Source organism: Anabrus simplex, chromosome 1 (genome assembly GCF_040414725.1).
Source record: "Anabrus simplex isolate iqAnaSimp1 chromosome 1, ASM4041472v1, whole genome shotgun sequence".
Classification (NCBI taxonomy): Eukaryota; Metazoa; Arthropoda; class Insecta; order Orthoptera; family Tettigoniidae; genus Anabrus; species Anabrus simplex.
This window is the reverse complement of record NC_090265.1, coordinates 1,700,657,459-1,700,683,865: the sequence shown is the minus strand read 5'-3', so window position 1 is coordinate 1,700,683,865 and position 26,407 is coordinate 1,700,657,459. Positions and strand designations below refer to the sequence as shown.

Here is a 26,407-nt window from a genome sequence, read left to right as displayed (position 1 = left end):
TCTATAGGGAAACCGAAGTAATAGATGGTATCTGTTTTTGTGGTAGTTAAAAATAAATGTGAAAGAAAGGAAGGTATTAAAATTAGGACTAATAGGCAGTACCATATGGCTGATAAAACAGGCATGAGGGAGTAAAAAAAGTAATTATGGACGGTAAATAAAAATGTAAACAGACTCTGGGATGGATTTAAAGTATTTGTTGAGTAATGTGAAAAAAATATTGTACCTTTAAAGATGGTAAGGAGTTGTAAAGATCCACTATATTATAACAGAGAAGTAAAGAGTCTAAGAGGGAGGTGCAGGATGGAAATAAATAGAGTTAGAAATGGCTGTGGAAGTAAGGGGAAATTGAAGGAAATTACTAGGAAATTGAATCTAGCAAAGAAGTCAGCTAAGGATAACATGATGGCAAGCATAATTGGCGGTCATACAAATTTTAGTGAAAAATGGAAGAGTATGTATAGGTACTTTATGGCAGAAGAAGGACATTCCGGGTTTCATTAATGAACAAGGGGAGTGTGTATGCGAGGATCTTCAACAGGCAAAAGCATTCAGTCAGCAGTATGTAAAGATTGTTGGTTACAAAGATAATGTCCAAATAGAGGGTGTGACTAATACAAAAATGTATTAAAATTTACATACAAAAGTTGAAAATTAGAAAAGCAGCTGGAATTGATATGGTTTCGGGGGATATAATAAAGACAATGTTTTGGGATATAGTACCATACCTGGAGTACTTGATTATTGTTTGCATGAAAGAGCTATACCAAGTAAATGGAGAGTTGCTATATTAGCCCCTATTTATAAAGGAAATGGTGATAGACATAAAGCTGAAAATTACAGGACAGTCAGTTTGACATGCACTGCATGCAAGCTTTGGGAAAACATTCTTTCTGATTATATTACACATGTTCGCGAGATTAATAACTGGTTTAATAGAAGGAAGTTTGGGTTTAGGAAATATTATTCCACTGAAGCTCAACTTGTAGGATTCCAGCAAGATACAGCAGATATCCTGGACTCAGGAGGTCGTATGGACTGTATCGTTATTGACCTATCTAAGGCTTTTGATATGTTAGAGCAAGGTTGACTAATGGCAAAAATGAGTGCAATTGGATTTTAAAAACGATTGACTGAATGGGTGGCTATGTTTCTGGAAAATAGAACTCAGAGATTTAGAGTAGGCGAAGCTTTATCTGTCCCTGTAACAATTAAGAAGGGGATTCCACAATGCAGTATTATTAGACCATTATATTTTCTTATATGTATCAATGATATGTGTAAAGAAGTGGAGACAGAGATAGGGCTTTTGCACGTGATGTTATTCTGTACAGTTTAATAAATAAGTTACAAGATCGTGAACAACTGCAAAATGGCCTGGATAAGGTTGTGAAATGGACAGTAGGCAATGGCATGATGATAAACTGGGTTACAAGTCAGGTTGTGAGTTTCACAAATTGGAAAAGTCCTCGCAGTTTTATTTACTGCGTGCATGGGGGAAGTTCCTTTTGGGGATCATTGTAAGTACCTAGGTCGTAATATAAGAAATGATCTTCATTAGGGTAATCACATAAATGTGATTTTATATAAAGGCTACAGATCTCCGCACATGGTTATGAGGGTACTTAGGGGTTGTAGTAAGTATTAAAGTAGACGGAATGCAAGTCTCTGACAAGACCCCACCTAGAGTACGGTTCCAGTGTATGGGACCCTCATCAGGATTACTTGATTCAAGAACTGGAAAAAATCCAAAGAAAAGCAGCTCGATTTGTTCTGGGTGATTTCCGACGAAAGAGTAGCGTAACAAAAATGTTGCAAAATATGGGCTGGGATGACTTGGGAGAAAGGAGACGAGCTGCTCGAATAAGTGATATTTTCTGAGGTGTCAGTGGAGGGATGGCGTGGAATGACATCAGTAGACGAATACGTTTGAGTGATGTCTTTAAAATTAGAAAAGATCACAATATGAAAATAAAGTTGGAATTCAAGAGGAAAAATCGGGGCAAATATTCGTTTATAGGAAGAGGAGTTAGTGACTGGAATAACTTAGCAAGGGAGATTTTCAATACATTTCCAATTTCTTTGCAATCATTTAAGAAGAGGCTAGTGAAATAACAGACATGGAATGTGCCACCTAGGCGACTGCCCGAAAAGTAGTGATTGATTTGATAGTGCAAGAGAAAATTGAGAAACCTCTTCTGGTCTTCCTATAAACCCCCAGTCTATTCAGCGATTTTAAATCGTATGCAAATCCAAACCTGCTCCCGGATAATTAGACTCTAAATGTGAAGTTCAGTCGAGATCTATTCAGCCGTTTCTCCGTGATGGTGGAAGAAACAGACAAAGAAACGAACAATCACGTAAGCCAAAAACTACTAATATGATCATGAGTTGACCTGAAATGGGTAAATATATAAAAATATGGTAAAGTAAAGGACATTACAGAAAGCGGACCTCCTACAACTTTATTTATATGATACGCACACTTAATTTCATTAGATATATATTGAGTACTAGCACTTGTACCCTTTCGTCGCACGGACATTTGCAGTGCATTACATGTTACGACATGCTAAAATGGTATTTTCGTTCGAAGGCGCTTGGCAGTAACGTGTAATATGATGAGGTTGAACAAAGTCGAGAGAAAATGATTTTGATTCTCCGTGGTTCTCGGACTGCATATTGTATCTCTGACCACTGACGTGGCGCTCTGACATTGGTGATACCTCTCTTAATATCTGTCCTATCGAAAAGAGTAAAATGGCTCTTGAGTTCTTCCCCTTTCCCACCATGAAATTACATGCACGGAATATCACACGGGACTTCAGTTTCCGTAATCATCTACGTTATTATCCGTCGTACGATAAATACGTACATGGCATAAAGGAACTGAAATAAAGTATTCGTAAATGTTTGTTGTATACTGTCATTATTTTGTAGACCTAATGTTAACGAAAATATCTGAGAATAATCTATATATATATAAAATAGCTTGTCCTGACTGACTGACTGACTGATTCATCATCGCCGAGCCAAAACTACTAGACATAATGAAATGAAATTTTGGGGATACATTCATATTAAGATGTAGGTGCTCGCTAAGAGAGAATTTTTGGATATTCCGTTGCTAAGGGGGTGAAAAGGGGGGGGTGAAATTTTAAAATGAGTGCACCTATATCTCAAAACTTTAAAAGTTTACAAATGTAAAAATTGGTATTTAGAATCTTCTTTGAAAATAAGGAAACACGTATTTTTTTGTTTTCAGAAAATCCCAATAGGAGCGGTGAAAAGGGGTGAAAAAGGGGTTGAATGCCTTTAATCAGGATACCGGTACTTATATCTCAGTAACTGAAGAAATTACAGACCTGAAAATTGGTACTTTTGATCTCTTTTAAAAATAAAGGAACACGTATTTTTTTGTTTTTGCAAAAGCCAATTAATGGGAGGGTGAAAAGGGGGTGAATTTTTAAAATGAGTGAATCTATATCTCCAAACTTTTAAAGTTTGCAAATGTAAAAACTGGTATTTAGAATCGTCATTAAAAATAAAGAAACACGTATTTTTTTGTTTTCGGAAAATCGCAATAGGAGGAGTGAAAAGGGGTGGAAAAAGGGTTGAATGCCTTTAATGAGGCTACTTATATCTCAGAAACTGAAGATATTACAGACCTGAAAATCGGTGTTTGGGATCTCCTTTAAAAATAAAGAAACACGTATTTTTTTGTTTCTGGAAAATCCAATTAAGGGAGGGGGGAAAAGGGGGTAATATTTTAAAATGAGTGTATCTATATCTCAAAACTTTTAAAGGTTATAGATGTGAAAATTGGTATTTAGAATCTCCTTTAAAAATAAAGAAACACGTATATTTTGTTTTCGGAAAATCCTAATAGGAAGTGTGGAAAAGGTTGAAGAAGGGGTCGAATGCCTTTCATGAGTCTACTTATATTTCAGAACCTGAAGATATTACAGACCTGAAAATTGATGTTTGGGATCTCGTTTAAAAAAGAAACACGTATTTTTTTGTTTTTGGAAAATCCAATTAATTGGGGGGGGGGGGGGTGAAAAGGGGGTGATTTTTAAAAATTTGTGTATCTATATCTCAAAACATTTAAAGTTTATAGATGTAAAAATTATTATTTAGAATCTCCTTTAAAAATAAAGAAACACGTATTCTTTTGTTTTCGGAAAATCCCAATAAGAAGGGTGTAAAAGGGTGAATAATGGGTTGAATGCCTTTAACGAGGCTACTTATATTTCAGAACCTGAAAATATTACAGACCTTAAAATTGGTATTTGTAATCTACTTTAAAAGTAAAGAAACACATATTTTTTCGTTTTTGGAAAATCCAAGTATTGGGGGGTGAAAAGGGGGGGTGAATTTTTTAAAATGAGTGTGTCTACATCTTAAAACTTTAAAATTTACATATGTAAAAATTGGTAGTTGGAATCTCCTCTAAAAATAAAGGAACACGTATTTTTTTTGTTTCCTGTAAATCCCAATAGGAGGGGTGTAAAAGGGTGAAAAATGGGTTGAATGCCTTTAATGAGGATACATATATGTCAGAAACGAAAGATATTACAGAACTGAAAATTTGTATATGGGATCTCCTTTAAAAATAAAGAAACACGTATTTTTTTAGTTTTTGGAAAATCCAATTAATGGCGGTTAAACAGGAGTGACAAATTGGGGTGAATTTTTTGAAAGACTATATCTACAGAATATGTTGGAAACGTAAAATGTTACAGACGTAAAAAGTGGGTGTTTCAAATCTCCTGTAAATGTAAAGAAACATAGGTGATTTGTTTTTGGAAACTCCACTTAAGGGGAACTCAAAAGGGGTGAAATTTTAAAATGAGAATTTTTACAGTATATCTAAAAAAACTTAACATGTTACAGAAGTGAAAAATGGTATTTTTTATCTCTATTAAACATAAAGAAACGTGTATTTTTAGTTTTCGGAAATATCACTTTGGCGGAGGGGGGGGGGGCGGTAAAAGTGACTGAAAATGGTGTTGAATTCTTTTAATTAGGCTACTGATATATCAAAAATGAAGATGTTACAGACGTGAAATTTGATATTTTCAATCTGTTTTAAAGGTAATGAAACACGTATTCTCTTAAAATCCAATGAAGCGGGGGGGGGGATGAAAGAATTGAAAAATTAATTGGCTTAATTGTATGAGAATACATACATCTAATAAAAACTAAAGTTGTTACAGACGTGAAAATTCGTATTTGGATCTCCTTTAAAAACAAAGAAAAACGCGTTTTGGGCGGGAAACCATCTTGGAGGGCGGGAGTGTAAAGGAGTCGAATTCCTTTCATGAGGACACATAAATCAAAAACTGAGGAATTTAGAGTCGTGATAATTGGTATTTAGAAGATCCTTTACTATTAAAGAAACAAGTATTTTTGCTGGAAAGTTCACTTAGGTGGGGGGGGGGGAGAGTAGTGTGAAATGAAATGAAAAAAGTAAATTACTTTTATGGGGATACTTATACCTCAAAACTAAAGGTAATAGACGTGAACATTGGTGTTTGGAATCTTACTTAAACATAAAGAAACAAGCCTTCTTTTAATTTTTTTGTGGGGGGGGGGCGGTAAATAAACTTAACGGCGGTGGGGTGTAGAAGGAGGTGAGACCAATTGATTTTACTGTTATTAATGTACTTATAAGGATCCTCCGTTGCTCAGGCGGCAGCGCGCCGGCCTCTCACAGCTGGGTTCCGTGGTTCAAATCCCGGTCACTCCATGTGACATTCGTGCTGGACAAAACGGAGGCGGGACAGGTTTTTCTCCGGATACTCCGGTTTTCCCTGTCATCAACCATTCCAGCTACACATAATAGTAATAATAATAATAATAATAATAATAATAATAATAATAATATTAATAATAATAATAATAATAATAATAATAATAATAATAATGTTCCGGACCGTCGTCAAATGTGCTGACCGCGCTGGAAACGGCTCCTGGACGGCTAATGACTAAGAATGCAGTCCGGCCGCGTGTTCAGTGCCGCCAAGGCACCCAATATGACACCACGCCGTATCTTCTGAAGGATTTTATCCATATTAAAAATGATTATAGGAAAAGATGGCAAAGATTTACGGACCCAACTGACCGGGAGGAATACCTGAGCCTAGCCCGGGAAGTACGAAATCGATTGCTGGAAAGGAAGATTGAAAAATGGGAGGAGACACGCCGTTATCTAATAGAAAACGAGTCAGATCGGGAATTTTGGTGGATTCTTGCCGAAAACGAGTCAGATCACAAATTTCGGCGGATTATATATCTAAAACAATAAGCATTCAATTATAAATTTCAGTATAATACCGTAGCGAAGCACGGGTATCTTGCTAGTTTTCCTATAAATACCAACTACATGTGATTACCATGACATCATATGCACATGACAATACAATTCTGAGTGAGTAGAATCCAAATACGTAGTTTTGTTGAAACAAGTCAAGCAGTTTACCACTTTTAGAAATATGCAAACAGGTAGATAATCAGACAGACAGGCAGGCAGACAGACTGACTTATAGACAGACAGGGAGCACAAAAAGGAAATGTTCTACCTCAGGTTACCTCTGTGTTCAGGTACAATAGGTGGGGCTTTCTCCTCTTATGAATTCTTCAAATAACTGTACGTTTGCGAGGATACGGTCATTGACTGCAGAGCATAAGGTAGTTTCCCCTTGCTTTCCTCACGAAATCAGACGTTGTTATTACATATTAGTCTGCCTACCCAACTGAAATTCATGCACTGACCGATCTATAGAGCGACATATTCACACCATTCATAACAGGGATTAGCTGCATAAAGAATGACATTACTAGCATTGCTCATAAGTCAGTCACTTTCACTTTGTCGACTAACTCTACTGTTTTATTTAATAGAGGTTATTTTAGATGAATATCGTGCAATGTTTTCTACACTGGTGGGTAATTTTACTGTTAAGAATTGTTAACCCCGTTATTCAAGCTGAGATACCAGTGATAAACTCTGGACCTACGCCTGAAATTTTAATCTATACTTTCAAATTTCAAAATTTCTTTCCAGCCGTAAAATTTCGTCTAAAGTGTAAACGCTGCTATATAGTATATTAAAGAGGGATTTTATTAATTCCAGTCACGTTGTTCAATGCATATCTTTCCACGAAAATGAATATATTTAACGCAAGGAGTTAATAAATTGTGTCAGAATTATAGCATGTTGTTGTTGTTTTAGTCATCAGTCCATAGACTGGTTTGATATAGCTCTCCATGTCAAGCTGTCCTGTTCTAACCTGTTTTTTCTACGTAGCTACTGCATCCTACATCTCCTCTAATCTGCTTGTCATATTCATATCTTGGTCCACACTTCCCTCAAAAACCAACTGAGCAAGTCGTGGGTGTCTTAAGGCGTATCCTATTATATTATTTCTTCTTCTCGTCAAATTTAGCCAGATGTATCTCCTCTCACCAATTCGATTCAGTAACACTTCATTCGTGATTCGATCTATCCATCGCACCATCAGTATTCTTCTGTAACACCACATTTCTAAAGCTTATATTCTCTTTCTTTCTGAGTGAGTTAACGTCCATGTTTCACTTTCAAACAATGCCAAGCTCAAACAACTTTCTATATCAATGTTCGAAGTGAGCAAGTTTCTTTTTTTTTTTTTTAGATAGGCCTTCCTAGCTTGAGCCAGTCTGTATTTTATGTCCTCCTTACTTCTGGCATCGTTAGTTATTTCACTAGCCAAGTAACAATATTAATCTACTTTCTTTTAGACTTCATTTCCTAATCTAATATTTCCTGTATCACCTGAATTCTTTCGAATGCATTTCAATACTTTTGTTTTTGCTATTGGCTGTACGTCGCACCGACACAGATATGTTTTACGGCGACGATGGGACAGGAAAGGCTAGGACTGGGAAGGAAACGGCCGTGGTCTTAATTAAGGTACAGCCCCAGTATTTTCGTGGTGTGAAAATGAGAAATCACGGAAAACCATCTTCAGGGCTGCCGACAGTGGGGTTGGAACCTACTATCTCCCGGATACTGGATACTGGTCGCACTTAAGCGACTGCAGCTATCGAGCTCGGTACTTTTGTTTCTTGACGTATTTACTTTTATCTTTTACTTCTTCCCCAGGACTCTATCCATGCCATTCAGCGATTTCTCCAGTTATTCTGCAGTGTCGGACAAAATAACAATATCATCGCGAAATATCAGGGTTTTGATTTCCTCTACTTGGATTTTAATTCCCTTTCCAAATTCATCTTTGATTTCCTTTACTGCCTGTTCTATATAAACACCGGAAAAGAGAGGAGAACCTTCAGCCTTGCCCCACTCCTTTCTGGATTACTGCTTCTTTTTCAAATCCCTCGATTCTTATCACCGCAGACTGATTTTTATGTAAATTGTAGGTAGGCACAGGTACAGAGTTAACTACTGGTATCCCAGCTTGAATTACGTGGTTACCAATTCTTAACTGTAAAATTACCAAAAAGTGTTGAAAATATTACCCCAGTTTCATTCAAAATAACCTCTTTTTAAAAAAGCACTAAAGTTAGTTGACAATGTGAAGGTGACTAAGTTATGAATTACATTAGTAATGCCATTTCTTATGCAGCCAGTCGCGGTTATGAATGGTGTCGCTCAAAGCATCTGTTCGTGAGTGAAGTTCAGTAGTTTGGCAGACTGATATGTAATAACAATTTCTGCCTCCGTGAGAAAAGCAACGGAAAACTACCTGATCCCGATCACATAACATATAGTTCCAGAAATATTAAAAGGTAACGTAAATGCATCTAAAATTTCGTACTACAAGAATGAATCATTTCTAGTAACATGTTAACATCACGTCATATGGGCCTACCGTAAACAAATAAAAATTAAGTGAAGTGTCACCAATATCTAGCCAATTCGCACACTTCCTTGGAAGTATAAACGCGGTTCTGGAGAGAGCATGCCTTGGGCACAACTTGCAGACTTGGAGACGGTTTATGGGTTGCTCTTCAGCGCATGGTGTGGAGTCGCAGGTGAATCCCTTACTTCACATGTTGCTCTTTGTTAACGTGAGAATGAATTTATTATAACTACGTTGCCTCGTTCACTGAATTATCGCATTGTCCACCTTCGTAGCGTAACCGTTAGAGCTATTACCTGCGCCTTCGGACACTCGGGTTCGATTCCCCAAACTGTCAGATATTTAAAAATTGGTAGGAGGACTGGCATGTGGTTAAAACGGTACATGCAGCTCACCTGCTGCATAAACTCGAGATTACGACACGAGTTTATGTTAACTGACTAGAAACATACGTGTAAATGGACAAGGTTTAGGTCCTGGATCATGTAGCTCCATAGGTGAGGTACAGGAAATGATGTAACACTCTTCCAACTAGCACCTTGAAGAAGTATGATATTCCAAGTGATCATACTTGAACGGACCGCTGGTTTCAAAAATCGACAAGCCTGAACACTATCTACGTTGCTCGATTATCAGGTTAACTCACATTAAGTTTCATCTTATACAATTTTATTTATAACGGCAGGGTAAACATTTTATCATACTTTATTATATTATTCTCAAGTCATGACTCAGTATTTCGTATCTGTCGTTATCATATTGTGTCATATGATTACAATATTTGTTCTTGTATTCATTCACTCTAATCATTTAATATATATATTAAAAATGTTAGAAATTTTGGATTGTACGATAACCAAGCTCTAAATGATTTACTACTTTAGTGGAATATTTCAGATCATCTTTGAGAATAAAAGATTTTATATTAAATCTAGAATAATTGCCTAACATTACGCGATGTATATACGTGGTACAGTCATTAAATACTGAGACTTGACGCCTGGAGGATAGGCATCCACACGACTCTGCGTGTTGCACACAATGCTGTATTACATGGCGTACACCTACACAGAAATACATTCACCCACAAAATAGTCGCCGTTAGCCATTATCCACGTTTCCCAACGTTGGTATAGCTGCTGGAGGCACCGCCGAAAGGAAAAAAAAAAGCATCTTTCATCTCCAGTTATTATCCGGTTGAGAAACCTCGGATCATCGTCAGCGCTACTGACAAGGTCACCACAAATCATCATGCGATCATCGCGTTGATCTTGCGAGAGGATTTGTGGCACACTGTGCTGGGTAACACGAGACATGTTGAGGTTATCCGTCAGAATTTTGTGGCAAGTACTATGGTTGACCCCTGTTGCTGCTGCGAGGTCGTCTACCGATGGAGAGAGGTTTGCACGCACCAACGTTCGTTGTAACTTCTTGGATCTTGCCTTCCGTTCGAACTGTTTGTGGCCGACCCCATCCCATCCTTGCACAAAACGACGGCGCCACCTAAACACAACACTGGGACTCAATGCGCCTTCACCGTAAACCTGCTGCATCATTTCAAACGTTTCGGCAGCGTTTTTGCCTAATTTCAGGCAGAACTTGATGTTTACCCTTTGCTCAAACTGTGACATGTCAAGGTTCACCGGGCGCATTCAAATCACCGTCACAACAACGACCGTACGTCTGCTTCCAGTGCATGCACTCAAAAGTCTCTTGCAGGGACGAGAGACTAACTGACATGGTACCATACCACGGCGCCACCTATGTGCTATAGTGCACCACAGCGCCATCATGCGCTCAGTCTCAGAACTTAACGACTGTGCTACGTATATTTTGCAGTTGGAGGAATTAGGACGAAAATTAATTGTTTCATTAGATTCACCGTATGAGGGTGCAAAAAGGACGAAGTTAAGAAATTTCACGAAAGGTGTGTGACATGGTAATCAGCGTCAACATCAAGGATAGGATAATGTTAATGGGCAATTTCAATGCGAACGTTGGGAATTGGACTGAACGTAAGAGGTATGGAACTAAACAAGGTCATACAGTTAGTTTCTAATAGAGGATTTTGGAGGTGTTTGGTAAATTCACATAGGCTTGCAGACTGAACGCTGAAAGGCACACAGTCTATAATGAAGATGTATATATATACATATATTATGTATGTAAGAAAATTAGGTGTAATTTTAACCCTCGTCTGTCACTACACTCTTAAATCATTCCACTCATACAAAAAAGGATCACATTTCACACAAGAGTCAAAAATAAGTATTCACTTGAATTCATTATATTCATGGATATTGGCGAGCTAATGTATTATGCACCCATAATGACCTATGCTGCTGAGACCCGGACAGTGACAGACAGGGAGGAACTTAGACTTGAAGCCAGCGAAATGAAATATCGAAGAAGTATGACAGAAAAAGCAAGGGAAAGACAGATTGAGAAACGAAGATGTGAGAGAAGAAGTCGAAATAGAAGTGAAATTCAGTCGCATAGTATGGACTGGCAGGTGAATCCCCACTTTCCCATGTCGATCTTTGTTAACGCGAGAAGAAATTTATTGTAGCTATGTTGTCCCTTTCCATGCATTTCATCGCATCGTCCGCCTACGTAGCGTACCTGTTGCACTATTACCTGCCACGTTTGGACCCCTGGTACTGTCAGACATTTTAAAAGTGTGGTAGGAGGGGTGGTATGTGGTTAAAATGGTACATCTATTGAGTGAGGCCTGTACTACATGAAAAGTCCAAGATTTTTGAACATTTTTAATACGGTGTTAGTTTTTATTATTAATTAATTTATTTACTTAGTTTCTATGAATTATTATTTAAGTGCGAAATTTTAAAGAGAACGTCCTCAGGAAAAAGCGACCCTATGATACTTCCATATTTCGTCTTTTATGCAAATATGCAGTCTGTTGAATAGTTATTTCTCTATCTATACTACTATTATAACGAGGAAAATATTGTATATTTGTCTGTAACGGATAGACTCAAAAACTATTGAACCGATTTTAAAAATTACTTCACCTATAGAAAGCTACATTGCCAGTGAGTAACATGGGCTATATTTTATTTTCAAAACAATTCGATGGGGTGACGACGAAGCGAGATATATAAAAATAATAGGCTAATATAGGCGAAATCGAATTTGTCGTTCAAGGACGAGACAAAGCTCATTTTAAGCCTCTTGACGCAAAGAACAAAACTCGGTATGCCCTACGGGACCTAAAACCATGTTTTAAGGCCCTAAAACCAATCGTTATGGACATATTAGCAGCACACTAATCCTGCTCTAGGAATCGGATAAAGAAATGAACTATCGTAACCATGGCAACGTCAGCTTCAGTATTCTTATAGCAGCGAGATTTCTACAATATATCACAAAAACCTAACATGTTGCAGACATGAAAACTGATATTTAGAATCCCCTTTAAAAATAAAAGAACACCAATATTCGTTTTCAGAAAATCCACTTGGGGGGGGGGGTGAAAAGAAGTGAGGAATGAGTTGAATTCTTTATATGAGGATACATATATCTCAGAAACTGAAGATGTTAAAGACGTTAAAACTGGTACTTGGAATCTCTTTTAAAAATAAATGAACACATTTTTAAAAAATCCTCTTAAGGGGGTGAAATAATAAAAAAAGCGGGTGAATTTTTTAAAATGATTATCTTCTTCTTCTACCACTTTTCTCACACATGTGGGATCGTGGGTGCGAACTGTGTCACACATGTGGATTTGACCTTGCTTTACAGCTGGATGCCCTTCCTGACGCCAACCCTGTGTGTAGGGATGTAATTACTATTGCGTGTTCCTGTTGTGGTTGATAATGTGTTGTGTTCAGTGAATATGAAGAGGAGAGTGTTGGGACAAACACAAACAACCTCTCCCCGAGCCAGTTGAATTAATCACACGCGATTAAAATCCCCGACCCAGCGCGAAATCGAACCCGGAACCCTGTGAACCGAAGGCCTCAACGCTGTCCACTCAGCCAAACAGTGGGTCACTTTTTAAAATGAGTATATATACAGTGTACCTCATAACTTAACAGTTACAGACGTGAAAATTGGTATTTGTAATCCACTTTAAAAATAAAGAAACACGTACTTCTTTTCGGAAAATCAAATTACGCTGGAGATCGAAAATAAGTGAAGAAGGAGTTGAATTCTCTTTATGAGGAAACTTATCTCTCAAAGCCTAAGATGTTACAGACGTGAAAATCGGTATTTGGAATCTCCTTTAGGAATAATGAAACCCTATTTTTTCCGACTTAAAAGGAGACTGTTTCTCACGGGTCGGGTTCCATGTCACATGTTCCAGATTTAGTTCTGCCTGTAGCCTGGTCATCTTAGCCCCAGACGGCAATGCCACAAACGTGGTTTACAAAAAGGTTCTGGAGTAAATGAAATGCAATTTTTCGGTGAGTTTTTATACTTTAGGCAATTTCAGATAATGTCGTAGTGCAGTACTGAGGAACAATTAATTGTTATCAACTTACCAAATCCTGGCGAGCGAAGCCGTGGGTAACAGCTAGTGCTAATATATAACGAGGTAAACTTTGTTTGTATATAATGGTTAATCTAAGGAACTACTGGACTGATACTAAAAATCATTTTACTAATGTAAATATTCCTTATCCCTGAGGGACATGGGCTGTATTTTATTTTCAAAACAATTCGAGGTGGGGGGGGGCACGGGGGAGATATAAAAATACTAGGCTAACATAGGAAAAATATCGAATTTGTCGGACAAATCTCAATGTAAGCACCTTGGCGAAAAGAATAAAACTCGGTGGGCCCTACGAGCCCGAAAACCATGTTTTAAGTTCCTAAAACCAACCGTTATGGAGATATTGGCACCACACTACCCCTGCTATAGGAACCGGATAAATAAATGAAAAGCCGTAACCCTGGCAACGTTAGCTCTAGTATTCTACAGCAGAAATATTATCTGTATAAATAACAGGGGCTCCGCTGTTTGTAATTTCGTTTGTTTTGTCAATTTTTCAGATATTTTTCCCTTTTAGGTCAATTCAAGAATGAATCTGTGGTTTTTATTTTTCGTGTCTCTCTGTCTGCTTCTCTGTTTGTCTGTTCCATCATCACGGCGAAATGGCTGAATAGACCTCGACCAAGCGTCACATTTAGAGTATACTCATCCCGGGGAAGGTTTTGATATGTATATGATTTAAAAATCGTTGGACAATTTTCCTCCATTTTCTCTTATACTATTGATATTCTATAAAATCTGTGGACTGCATGTGGAACGTCCATTTATTTTGAACAACTTTTGTTGTGTTCATAAGTTAGCTTACTCTTAAAATGTCGGATAAATTTACTTTTTTCTGCAGGTATCATGCTCTGCATTGAGTGACCGACAAACCGACAACAAACCTACAGGTTACGATGGCAACGTTTCTAACTGCTTGCCAGCAGGGAAGTAGCATATTGCCATTTTCGTCATCATTCCTCTAAACTCGTGGTTGTTTCTTGCGCAGAATGCAGGAGAGACGTCAGTCGGCCAGTTGGAGGTTATACCCGTCCTCGAATAGCTGAAGTAATAACTTCATAAGTCATGTTCTTATCTGTTTACCTAAGAATCCCTGCGCCGAAATTTCTCCTCTGTTACCGCTTTCTTATATCCGTAACACGTACCTTCATAATTTATAGAGGCACATTTGATTTTCCAATGCATCCACTTGGTATTTACATATTTGTCCTACCCGGCTGTCCTCAGATATAATCCTATTTTCTATTAATTTCTTCCTTAATTACTCCGTATGTATGCGAGTGCTAATTCTGAAACGTGGAAACTATTTTCTTTGAGGAAAAATTCCAAGCTATACATAGGCTATATATATAATTTTCGGCCTTGGAAAATATCGAAATGCGGATTCAATTTCGCGATAATTGGTGGCTAAACGGTAAGTTGTATTATAAAACAGATTGCTCAATCCCCGTTCTATTTGGAGAGATTAACAACTTTGGTCTTATGACTTATTGTCCTGTCTCGATTGCTGGTACGTTATATAGCACTTAAATTTCTCGATTATAATCAAATCTTTGGAACTCGATTTTGATTGACAGTTGGAAATGTGGCCTTGAATTATCCTCAAAACTTCCCCAATGCCTACTTTAAATCAGAAACAACGTATTCTGACCTTCCTACTTTGTTTCTAGGATAGCGCTAAGAGGCATGCGATTTAATTTAATCTTACTCACTGCCTTTACACTAATTGACGGAGGAATCCGTATACAATGTACAATACCGTAGCGAAGCACGGGTACATTTGCTAGTCTACAATATATCACTAAAACCTAACATGTTACAGACATGAAAATTGGTATTTGTTATCTCCTTTAAAAATAAAAGGACACACATTTTTGTTTTCAGAAAATCAACTTAAGGAACGAGGGGGAGAGGGGTAAAAATATGTGAGTAAGGAATTGAATTCTTTATATGAGAAGACATATATCTCAGAAACTGAAGATGTTAAAGACGCTACAATTAGTACTTGGAATCTCCTTTAAAAATAAATGAACACACTTTTTTAAAAAAATCCACTTAAAGGGGTGAAATAATGAAAAACGGGTGAATTTTTAAAATGAGTACCTTCTTCTTCTACCGCTTTTCCCACACCCGTAGGGTCGCGGGTGCGAACTGTGGCTCACATGTGGATTTGACACTGTTGTACGGCTGGATACCTTTCCTGACGCCAACCCCATGTGTAGGGATATAATTACTATTGCGTGTTTCTCTTGTGGTTGGTAATGTTGTGTGTTGTGTGAATATGAAGAGGAGAGTGTTAGGACAAACACAAACAACCTGTCCCCGAGCCAGAAGAATAAATCATAAGCGATTAAAATCCCCGACGCAGCCCGGAATCGAACCTGGAACCCTGTGAACCGAAGGCTTCAATGCTGACCACTCATCATAAATGAATTTATCTACAGTATATCTCATAAACTTAACATGTTACAGACGTGAAAATTGCCTTTTGTAATCTCCTGTTAAAATATAGAAACTCGTACCTTGGTTTTCGGAAAATCAACTTAAGATGGATATCGAAAATAAGTGAAGAAGGAGTTGAATTCTCTTTATGAGGATACTTATATCTCAAGAACTGAGATGTTACGGACGTGAAAATTGGTGTTTGGAATTTCCTTTAAAAATAAAGAAACCCTTTCACAATGGAGTTCGAAATATTTTATTATAGTCGAGAAATTAAGTGCTATATAACGTATCAACAATCGAGACAGGACAATAAGTCATAAGACCAAAGTTGAAGATCTTTATAAGTAGAACGGGGATTGTGCAATCTGTTTTGAAATACGACCATCAGCGGGAATCAGTTAATGAACTCCTGCTCCTACATTTATGCTACGAGTTGGCCTGAAAATATTTTTGACTTATTCGTTTTGATATACGACTTATGAAAAAATAACCGTTGAAATATCGAATGAAGTTTATGAGTTATAATTTTTGAAATTGAGGCCACAGTACTAGTTGCAAATAGAGGATCGTGGCGACGTTTAGTAAATTCACAGAGGCTTGCAGACTGAACGCTGAAAGGCATAAATTCTCCATAATCTGTTTTGGAATTATTTTCTCCTCAATTCCTCCTTACACGTTCAGACCATCTTAGTTTACTCCCATCAATTCTCTCATTTAGTTTCTCCATTCCGACCTCCTTTCTCACATCTTTGTCCCTCAGTCTGTCTTTCCTTGACTTTTCTATCATACTTCTGAGGTATTTCATTTAGCTCGCTTGAATTTTACTCACCTCCCTACCTGTCACTGCCCAGGTCTCTGTCGCGTAGGTCATAATACATTGTGTACATTATCTTTCTTACATTTCGTCGGTTCTTCCTTATTCCAAACAAGATTTCTTACATTCTGGTAGAATGCATTGTCCTGTTACACCCTCTTACTAATATACACGTGCAGCCTTGTATTTTGCTTTAATTCACTCCCTAGGTGTTTGAAACTGTCGACAGTTTCAAGGCTTAGATTACCAATATTGACAATGCCTTTCCCTTATCTTTCTCCTTTTGATAACAACATGATCATGGCCTCAACCATTATACGCTGGTATTTCGATTTGGCGCACTTAAGACTGCCTGCGTATCAATTTTGACTTTCCATTTTACTCTCCTCGGGAAACCGGCTCTAAAGTATATTGACTGATCTTCGGCTGAAATCAATGTTGTTGGATATAGAAGATCAATTGTGTTGCCAAGGATCTTTCAATAAATATTTATTGCGTATAAGTATGCATATTTAAAAGAAATACTTTTAAATAGTCTACTGTCATCAGTAGCTGTCTCAATTAAGAGCCTCGTCGTTTCGTTGCACTGTATGACACAATGTTTTACGAGCCAACATGACAGTATTTGGAGTGCAAAATTGATTTCTTTTCTGACTACCTCTGTGGAGCTTGGAATACGGAGGCCTAAACTCTACCACTGATTCTCTGAGTCAGCTAATAAAAAGATAATCGATCAAGTGGCAGTGTGGTTTGGTTTACGTAGCTTTCAACTTACATTCGGGAGATAGTGCATTCGAACCCCCCCCCCCAACTGTTGGCACCCCTGAATATAGTTTTCCGAGGTTTCCCATTTTCACACCAGGCAAATGTTGGCGCTGTACCTTAATTAAGGCTACAATCGCTTCCTTGCCATTCCTAGCCCTCTTCTATCCCTTCGTCGCCATAAGACCTATCTGTACCGATGCGACGTAAATCAAATTGTGAAAAAGGAGAAGATAAATAATTAAATAATTAAAAAATCAACAATCATTGTACTCACTGCAGACAGGTGGAACTGTGGTATTCGTTCTGGACGTACGGAAGTGAATACCGCGTTCTTCCTACTCCATAAATCAAAATGAAGAAGTATTGTAACAAAACGTAAAACTACTTCATTAAATCCTCAATGTTGATACTTTACTGGAAGCTCCCAACAGCCTAGAATGGTTATATATATCTGAATACCGTGGTGACTGTGTATTCCTATCTAACATGAGTTATGGGTTTCTTCCTTCTGTCTAGCTATCTCCCGCTGAATTGATAAATATTTATCATTTAACTTGCGTTTACGCCCTCTACTTTACAGAGCACAAAGGAAACCAATATGTAATTCTAGTGGCGAAGATATTCACGTTCCATGTCACCTAATAAGCGATGAACTTCTTTCGGGACCTTGAAGTAAGATTTGAGAAAATCGCGTTTAGTACCATTACCCTCCATTCTGCTCTTAACCAAGAAGATATTGTAATAATAATAATAGAATCGTTTTTTTAAACAGCACATGTCAATAAATCTGAGTTTGGAGATATCCACTTAAAACGTACAGTGTCAGTGCCAAGTGCTGTTTCCCCAACAAACTATTATTACCAGGCAGAGCTACCGGATAAAGCAATGTAGTGACGTGTGTAGTTTCTGCACAAAACGATAGATCTATACTTAAAGACTGTATTACTTTCCTTAACTCAATTGTGGCACTATCTTGACATGTGTCGTTTCAAAAAAAAAAAAAGATTCAATAATAATAATAATAATAATAATAATAAGCAGGGGGAGAGGTGATACTCCCACGTGGCCCGTCACAGGTGATGGATAAGGGGGTCCTAACAGACTCATCTTGAGGCAACTTCTAAGTCTCATTACCTTAGTTGTAACATCGAGATCGACAATTAGCTGCTTCCCCGTTACCTTCAACCTTTTGGCGTGATGGAAATGTCAGCTGACAAAGAAGCTAACCCAGGTGCTAGAGATTGTACTAGGTTTTCTCTGTCATCGGATTTTGGGGGAGCTCCGAATTCTCTTCGTCCCAAACGCAAGCATTTTCTTAGCACCCTCAACACCAATACGCTTCTTAAAACTGAGGAATTAAAGCAATTAACAGACATATTGGACAGACTAAATATCCAAATGTTAGCTCTTCAAGAAGCCACACATAGGATGAAAATCACTTCGAGTCAGGAAACTACAGAATATAGAAAAGTAACCAGCAGTTCCTGTCCTTAACAGACCATTAAAATTTGGCACCGGGTTTGCAGTAAGGAGGAGTATAATAAATTCAGTTCTGAGTTTCACATCTACTTCCAAAAAAGAAAATAATCAGTGCTAGCAATCAAATCATTCACTAAACAATGCTCACACACTTACAAATAATTACAACCAAAAGGACCCATAAAATGTGGAAGAATTCTGGAACCTAATAGAAGAAGTAGCATCCAAAATTCCTGTACATCCTGTCAGTATTCTGATGGGAGATTTTAATGCACAAATATAAGAAGGAACGAAGTGCAAAAACCACCGTAGGACTCTACCCTGCCCATAAAATGGCCATTAAAATAGAGAATGATCAACGTCTGAGAAACCTTCGATCTGAAGCTAATGTCAACTCACCTTCTAGCACGCCCGCAAAAAAAAAATAACCTGGAGGTCCCCTAACATCCATTTAGGAGGATTTCGGATAGACCATGTGGCGATTACAAAGAGAAACCAAAACGAGATAATAACGTAAAAGTCAAGACAAGTACCATGTACTCTGATCACAACCCAAATGTAGATCACGGCGAATCCCAAGAATAGACCCAGAGACTCTGAAGCAAAACTCAAGCATTGGCCGATATCCTCGATAAAAATGCTACTACTTGGTTATAACTTAAAGACGAAATTGTAAAACCAGCTAAGTGCACTAGCATGCCACCGAGGAAATGTAAGCGTAAGTGGTGGAACGATACTTGTGATAAGGCGTTAGAACTCCGCATAAAAGCATGGAAAGACCAGAATTTTCAGAAAAGCGAAATGATGTCTTCATTGAAACCCAGAAGGAGACATAAAGAATTATACTATTCCAAAACCAAAATCATGCTAAGATAAGACTAACAGAAATCAAGCAAGAGTTCAAGATAAACAATACTAGGAACTTTTACAGAACCATTAAATAAGAACTGACGAGTTGTCGGACACCCACTCTCTGTTTTAAATTATCGGTTGGAAATTTAGAAATATTTTATGAAGAAAACTGTGGTCAGATCAATTTAAATACCTTCTAAATCGCAAACCTCCTACCGATCAACGCACTTTTGAAACATCACAATAAATCCAGATTTAGAACTTGGAACAATAGACGAAGTTGAAGAAGAAAACAAGAAAGCTCCAGGGGAAGATGGCATAATTGCAGAAATGTGGAAACTAGGTGGCAGAAACTTCGCTCAGAAAATTTATAAAATTCTTACAGATATCTGGACAAGTGAAACAGTTCGTGAGGACTGTAAGTGTGCAGTACGTCATAAATAACTACAGAGGTATTTCCCCATAACAGTCACCTGCAAAATTCTTTCAAAACTCCTACTGAGAGACTTGAAGTGCAAACAGATCATTTGATGTAGAATATCGGGCTCGCACCCGGGAGATAGTGGGTTCGAATCCCACTGTCGGTAGCCCTGAAGATGGTTTTCCGTGGTTTCCCATTTTCACACCAGTCAAATGCTGGGGCTGTACCTTAATTAATGCCACGGCCGCTTCCTTCCCATTCCTAGTCCTTTCCTGTCCCATCGTCGCCATAAAACCTATCTGTGTCAGTGCGACGTTAAACAAATAACAAAAGAAAAAAGAATATCGGGCAAGGTTCAGGAATAGCAGGTCATGTGCAGCAGTGATTCTTAATCTCCAAACCACCCTACAAATTCGTAATATGAGGCAAACGGTGATTGCTTTTGTGGACTTCAAAAGAGGTATATGACTCGATAGACAGACCGTCACTTTTCCTTTTATTGGAAGAATTTAAAGAGGACAGGAAAACCAGAGAATTAATCATACAAACACTAACAGGCACTGCTTCTAAGGTACAATTGTCTGAATTGTCTGAACCTTTTTACGTTTAAAACAGGAGTCCGACAATGAGATAGGTTGCCCCTCTATTATTTAATCTTGTATTGGAGAAAAGTGATTAGGACTTGGGAAATAGAAGTTAAAGGTGTAACCCTTGTCAGAACTCGTGAAAACAAAATTCATTTAGAGTGTTTGGGCTCCTCTTATGACTTAGGAGTGTTGTCCAATAACAGACAGGAAGCGAATGCATCCGTTGAAAAATTCCAGCCAATGAAAATGCTACATGGCAAAATATTCCAAGTGTCTAAATTCATGTAGGCCTACCTTGAAGAAGACGTCCAACTTTGAGAACGGAATCGTAAAGCAAACGATGAAAATATCTTAAAAAAACGAAGGGGGCACAGACGTAATTGGAACATATAAAATAAAAGTATACATATCCCGAAATACAAAATTAAGGGATTATAACATTGTAATCAAGCCTGAAGCATTACGTGCATCTGAAACGCTGATGACTGTGGGCAGATCATTGATTAAACACGTAGAAAAGCATGAAAGAAAATATGTATGAAAATATTTGGACCAGTCTGAACAGGGGCAATCTGGATAAAAAGGAAATCTCATGACTTACACCAACACTCAGATAACATGTCAGACATATTTATGAAAAGACGTTTGAAATCTTACGGACATACTCCCAGAATGAGTAATCGGGGATTGGCCGAAATAATTCTAAACCTCGCCCTGTCAATGAAAGTAAAAAAAAACAGTTGGCTGCTCGAAGTTGGGAAAGATCTTCGGGAAATAGGCATTACACATGGCATTGTGTTAGATCTAATTTCAGATAATTAGTCGACAGTCACCGCTTTACACACCATCCAGCAATACTACCAACAAAACATGGCCAGAAGATCGCAAGAAAAGCCACAGCAAAAAGGTGGAGAGATTTTGGGAGAAGGAAAAGGCAACAAAATCAGCTAAATAAGTTCAATCGCACTCCTTAGTCGAACATTACGAATAATAATAATAATAATAATAATAATAATAATAATAATAATAATAATAATAATAATAATAATAATAATAATAATAATAATAATAATAATAATAATAATAATATAACGGCGAGTCAAGTGAAAACCTTACACCCGCTACAACATGACAATGTAATGGTTTTATTCAAAAGTAATTACCGAAAGCGTTAACACATTTATCCCATTGAGAGACGAAGCAATCAATTCCTGTTTTGTAGAAAGAGGTAGATCGCTGACGGATCCACAACCGCACTCACTCTTGCACTTCCTCGTCCGAATGAAACGGACGTCCACGAATGTATTTCATCCTTTGTGATTCTTCGGTTTTCGGGGATAAGACCATCAGTCAGCCCTATCACATCAGGAGTAATGGCTCGATAATCCTGTCCTGGAATCTCCTATGTCCCTCGTGCACACTCCTCATTGACATGCAGTGTTCGCCATCACAGCAGACATGAGACGATTAGCCGGGCTGAGTAGGTCAGACGGTTGAGGCGCTGGCCTTCTAACTCCAACTTGGCAGGTTCGATTCTGGCTCAGTTCGGTAGTATTTGAAGGTGCTCGTGTCGGTAGATTTAATGGCGCGTTAAAGAACTCTTGCGGGACTAAATTCCGGCCGCTCGGATTCTCCAGAAACCGTAAAAGTAGTTGAAATGATGAGTTTCGCGTACTCCAGTATCCTCACCCTCCAGAAAACGAACCGCCCTTCCCTGCTCTTCTCTGCTTGCCTCCATTTCTTGCCCCGCACAAACAAAGACTTGCCCCATCAAGTGCGTGAGAAGCCACTTTGCAGCTCTCCTACCACAGCGATGGTAGGCTAGTACTGTGTAGAGATGAGAAGAATGCAAGAATGAGGAATGTGGCCTGCAAGCACGAACTTCCTGTTCTGCCCAGACAGATCGGCTCTTATCTGCTCTATCTGCTACACGAAAACATTGACTCACACTTTGCAGTTAGCTGGATTACAACCGACAAGAACGAAGAGCTGTCAGTAGAAGATAATATAAAGCAGCCTGGGTAGTAGCGGAGTTGCTATGACAACCATTGCGTCACTGGTTCTGCTGGTGAAAACCCCTTCGCCCCGTACCTCACCGGGCATGTGCATTCTTCTGATCTCCCAACAATATCGGTAAGTAACAACAGTGTAGGTACCTTTCGCGCGGAATGTGTGTTATGGTGGGCGCTCAGTTTTCATTTGACTGCGTTTTATAATAATAATAATAATAATAATAATAATAATAATAATAATAATAATAATAATAATATATGAGAGTCAACTATTTGCAATAGATACCAGACGTGCCAAGTTTGAGAGGTTATGCCACTCCTGCAAGAGCATTTACACATCCAAATACCCTTCCAAGAATATTGAACGTTACAAGACAGTAGTAAGACCCTCTATGTTCTATGCGTCTGACTGTCTTTTCACAGGTAGGGCCCGTTTAGGAAAATAGAGCTCAAGGAACAGAAAATCTTAAGGAGGATATCAGGACCCTTAAGAGGAGAGTGTAGCATCTATAGTATAAGGCACAACAATGCCCTCTATGATAGTCAGGAAGGCATAATCACACCATGGTCACTTGACTTGCATGGACCCCTACAGCCACACCAACAAGATCTTCAACACAACAGGTAGAGGGAAAGCCTCCAAGAACAAATAGATGAACAACTAGAAATTCCACTAAAACTGTACAGGACCGATTGAAATTCCGACGGATCACTATGCAGGGTGTCTTGCCAGTAAAAATGAAATGGCGTATGGATTTTAGTGCCAGGTGTGGCCAAGGACAAGTTCGGCTCGCCAGCTGCAGGTCTTTCGATGTGACTCCCATCGGCGACCTGCGCTTCGTGATGAAGATGATATGATGATGAAGACGACACGTACACCCAGCCCCCGTGCTAGCGAAATTAACCAATGGAGGTTAAAATTCTTGGCCCTACAGGGAATCGAACCCGGGACCCATGTGACCAAAGGCCAGTACGCTAACCATTTAGCCATGGAGCCGTACTGTCTTCACAGTGTCTCTCACTAACAAGATTACTGGTACCACCAGACCGAAGTAGACAGACGAGAGGAAACTGGCACACAGCCAGAAAATGAAAGCATTCTGGTCCAGAAAGAAACAGCACACCTAAGTAAAGGGCCAAATCGAGCCCCGTAGTCCTAAGTAGGCCCAAATGAATATATCATTCCGTTCATTAGACGAAACTGCGGGAGTACTATAGTTCTTATTGTAATATGTGGTGAGATGGAGAACTTGAGGGAAATATAAATTTAAAGTTCTTTTTATTTAACGTGTCCGAAGGATTTCATTTTGTTTGTAATATTTTTAATGTGCGAAAGGACTCTGGACTCTGCTGGAATTATTTTATGTAACGGCAAGAAATATTAATTTTAATATGTGAGTAATATTTTTTTGGATAAAGGAGAGATGTATGGAACTGTAAATGAATATTGCAAGATGTGAGAATTGTTTCGAAGTTATTTTTTGTATGTAAATTTTACGTAATTGATTGTTTAAATTAAATGTCAGCAAGCACGAACATTAACACATGGGACGTTTTAACATGAAGAGTTTCTTGAAGAATTATTTGAAAATTAAGTTTTGTAATTCTGTATGTCAAAATTATAATTTGATGGAAAATTATGTGAAGATGCTTTAGTTGTGAAGCATCCTGTACCGCACGCGCGGTTACCAATGTTGAAACAGATGATTTAATTTCTCTCACATCAGTAGGCCAGGAAATGACCATATATGGTCATGCAATTGTATTGGCGAATGGGAATCTAGTGTAAGTTTGATCTTATTGGTTAATTGTGATCGTGCTATTTCCGGCATTCTTGCTGCTTCGGAAAAATGATGCGTGTGATCGGCGTCCTTTACACTAGCGAGCGCTCGTGCTCGAGGACTCCCCTCGGGAACTCCAGTTTTTGTTGGTAAGTGTTATTTCAATGTTATTCTCAATGTTTTCTGGTTTCGTTTGATTTAATTTAATTACTTTGGTATTTCGGCATTTCCTTGCTTAATGTAATTTTCAAAGTTTTAAATTTAACGTGTCCGAATTTGCCCTAGGTTCCCGTTGCCGTAATTCCAGTTCAATCATTTACTTTCGTTTTAAGCTATATTGTAATGTAGCATCACCCTTCTGTTGGTAAATCAAATTTTCTCTAAGTTACTTAAGTATGTCTTGATTCCGTGTCATGGAACTGTATTTTGTTAAAGTCCTTTAAACACCCTTCATTTGTGCATAAGAATCAGTTGCTATATCATGATCTTGTTTGTTGTAATATTTGTTTTGATTATGTTAATATGATGAGTTTCGAGGTGATGATTGTAAGTCTTTTCTCCCCTATAATATCATGCGTTCCCATGGACCTCATAGGGCCCGCGCACCTTCCACTCTCCTCTCTTAGTTGTCATTTTTAGGCCTGTAAGTTTTCCCTTGTATTTGATTCAGATTTGCGTATTGAAAGTTATCCGGTCACGTTTCCATACTCTAATGCGTATTCACAGCCACTGCGTCATTTTACTATTCCTTTATTTACATTTTATGTCAACTTTTATTATTATTGTTTTCGTATTACTATTTATTCTATTTTACAATTATTATTTTATTTATTTGCAATTGAAGAAGATTATTGAAAAACTTCTAGCAGAAGGGGTTATTCAACCTTCTAGTTCCCCATATGCCTCTCCTGTTTTCCTTGTACCCAAGTCCTCTGGGGGCTTTCGGGCTGTTTTGGACTATAGAAAATTAAACCAGTAGGTGGTCCTTCAGTCTATCCCGTTACCTGATCTGCACACATGCTTTGGGTGGTTTTCTGGGGCAAAGTTTGTTTACAGTACTGGACCTTAACCAGGCCTACTATCAAATTCCTTTATCCAAGAGGTCCATTCCACTAACTGCCTTCATCACTGACTAGAATTTGTATGAATTTGTCAGATTACCCTTCGGTCTGAACTCTGGTGCTGGAATTTTGACACGATTGCTGGATACTATCTTCTCTGACATTAAATTTAAATGTGTTTTTCACTATCTCGACGATTGCGTCGTGTATTCTAAAACCTTTGAAGAACATGTGATTCATGTACGGGAAGTCCTTGACCGCTTGAGGAAAGCTGGCTTGACTGTTAAGCTTTCTAAGGTAACCTTCGCCCAGCCAAGTATGTCTTTTCTTGGACACATTGTGTCTTCGAGTGGAATCTCGGTTGATCAATCCAGGACTCAAGCAATTCGTGATTTTCAACCTCCTAAAAATGTCAAAGGCATTGCCCGTTTAGTGGGAATGGTTAACTTGTTCAGGAAATTTATTCCTAACTTCGCTGAGGTTGCTGCTCCTCTCAACCATTTAAGGTGAAAAGATGTTAAGTTTGTCTGGGGTCCTCTCCAACAAGCAGCTTTTGAGAAATTGAAGTTCGTTCTCTCGAACGCCCCTGTTTTGGCAATACCTGACTTTTCTAAACGCTTCATTGTTCAGACCGACGCATCTGGAAGAGCTATTGCCGGAGTACTCCTACAAGAGTACGAGGATGGTCGAAGACCTGTTGCGTATGCCTCCCGAACCCTCAATGATCTTGAGAGCAAATACTCGATTTACGAGCTAGAATGCCTTGCTGTCCTATTCGCTCTCGAAAAATTTCGGCCCTTTGTTGAACAT

The 26,407-nt window shown here is 38.3% G+C and overlaps 1 protein-coding gene across 1 annotated transcript in view; it reads right to left on the bottom strand.

The window, feature by feature from the left end:
- LOC137502428 (glucose dehydrogenase [FAD, quinone]-like) overlaps window positions 1-17,800 on the bottom strand; it is a 40,208-nt gene extending 22,408 nt beyond the window's left edge. The window contains exon 1 of the mRNA XM_068229531.1: window positions 17,679-17,800. The gene's annotated coding sequence lies outside the window, so the exon portion shown is untranslated. The remainder of the gene's footprint in view (window positions 1-17,678) is intronic.
- Between the last annotated feature and the right edge of the window lie 8,607 nt (window positions 17,801-26,407).